Source organism: Micropterus dolomieu, linkage group LG03, assembly GCF_021292245.1.
Source record: "Micropterus dolomieu isolate WLL.071019.BEF.003 ecotype Adirondacks linkage group LG03, ASM2129224v1, whole genome shotgun sequence".
NCBI lineage: Eukaryota > Metazoa > Chordata > Actinopteri > Centrarchiformes > Centrarchidae > Micropterus > Micropterus dolomieu.
In genome coordinates, this window is record NC_060152.1 from 46,975 (window position 1) to 49,067 (window position 2,093).

At 36.8% G+C, this 2,093-nt stretch overlaps 1 long non-coding RNA gene across 1 annotated transcript; it reads left to right on the plus strand.

Annotated features, from left to right (window-relative positions):
* The first annotated feature begins 675 nt into the window (after positions 1–675).
* On the plus strand, positions 676–1,037 carry LOC123968125. The gene is made up of 3 exons (XR_006824397.1): positions 676–726; positions 859–905; positions 975–1,037. It is a non-coding gene; the product is annotated as an uncharacterized LOC123968125 (long non-coding RNA).
* Positions 1,038–2,093: the final 1,056 nt, after the last annotated feature.

Sequence of the window (2,093 nt, forward strand, 5' to 3'; positions counted from 1 at the left end):
TTTACAGAAACATTCATTAACTCAACATCAAACTATATCGGTATAAACGGTATTGTCTAATTTCATATCTCTTTTGAAATTCAGTAAACCTCATATACTGATATACTGCCCAGCCCTAGGCTAGACTGATATATTAAAGAATTGTTCTAAAAAATGTTCAAATTGTTCTTATTTTCATTGTTTGTTATTTTAGTAATTGTTCCTTTGTAATTTCACATTTGATACCGATTTTTTTGTTTTTATATACATTTTTGTTGTCTATTAATATACACACTCACACAGATGTTTACTTTATTTATTTATTTATTTTAATTTGGAATATTTTTAACACACACGTTTTACTGTTTTAGTTATTTTATTTAAATTTAATATTTAACACACTTTACTTTTTATTTATTTAATGAACCATATAAATTGAATTCACAACACACACGCTTACTGTTTTATTTATTTATTATTTTACACACACAAACACTCACTTTTACTGTTTTATTTACTTTATTTAATGAACTGTACGAAATGAATTTTTCTTTTGTAAGTTATTTGTAGCTTTGGCAATATTGTTGTTTTACATGAATACCAATAAAGCTGAATTGAATTGAGAGAGAGAACTTTTTTGAAGGTGGGGCTGTTGTGTTGCACTTTGCCCGCTTGGTGCACCTAGAACATTAGCAACTGACATTTATTTCCAGCACTAACCTGCGATATTCTGCCACCCTATATAAAGTAAATAAATTAACAGTAAATCACTGAACACGCCTTTGTGAGGGACAGCATAGAAATATTCAAGTATGAGCTGACAAATGGTGACGTGGTTTAAATGATCTGTAACGCTATATGTCTGATTTTGATTTTAAGAACTGCTTTGGTTTAACCACAACTAACTGTCTCACGCTGATGACTGGGTAAGTCTTTGCTGGATGTGTAGAAGTGTCGTGACTGCAGCAGACTTGTCTGTCCTCTTTCGTTTGCAGTGCCTTGTGAGTGTTGCCTTTGGAGTAGCGTTGGCTAACTGGGCTCAGCGGCTGAAAGTCACCACCACCATGGAGTAAATAAGGTAACAGCTATGAATAAAAAGCTTTCTATTTACAACAGTCACGTAAGGAAATGTTCATGTTGTATTGCTACCACTAAGTGTAGCTAATGTGGCAACATTGTTCAGCTGGAAGTTAATAACGTTAGCACTGCAGCCTGCTAACGTTAGCCCTTGCTGGTGATTTAATTAAAAGCCCCCTACCTGTGCAGTTGGCCCGTTTTCTCTTCCGTTGTTATTTTATCAAATAGCTAAGAACTAAATCAAATGATTTCATAGTGTCGACAAAGGCTTATGATGAAGAGGTAAAAGTAAGAGCTAGCGACTAAAGACTCCTCGACAGCCACTTCCCTACCTACACGTCAGCAGCGTAGTGAGCGTTGGCTGCGTTCTGACGTCACCATAAGTAGTGTTGGGGAGGGATTTGCTTTGGTGACTTGGTGCATAACAATGAACATAATTAAAGCTGCAAGCAGCGTTAGGCGGGCCCTCGCAATTGTAAGCGCGTCCGGTCAGTTGCATATTCTGGAGCTCTGCCAGTGCGGCTGTGAATTTGTTACGCGGTTATGACGCCGCATGAAGGTGTTATATGGCAATTCCTGTGTCCCCTATGTGGAGCTACATAGCACTTGCCGCTATGGATATAAATCAGTATTGGTGTGTAGATGTCTGCGGGGTGGGACAGTTATCAAGCACGTAAAGTTTGTTTCAGATGTGAACATGTACACTGAACAATAATGTACCCAAACAATAAAATAAATTCCTTTTATATTTCCCTGCCTTGTTGTTTATGTGTACATACAGAGGAAGAATGTGAGAACAGCACACATTTCATCGTTACTGTGTGTTAGAGCATGGGAGAACAGTGGATACTTTTAATACAGCCCACACCCCTAATACTGTGTAACTATAACAAGTAGAGAACAGAAGAAAAAGATGTTCTTTCTTTACAACTGTCTGCATAGCTTATTCATATTGTGTAATGAATGAAAATAAATAGGCCTACTAGGCTCCTCTCCACTTTGACATTTAAGATTAGCTTGTTTGATCCACCTTCATA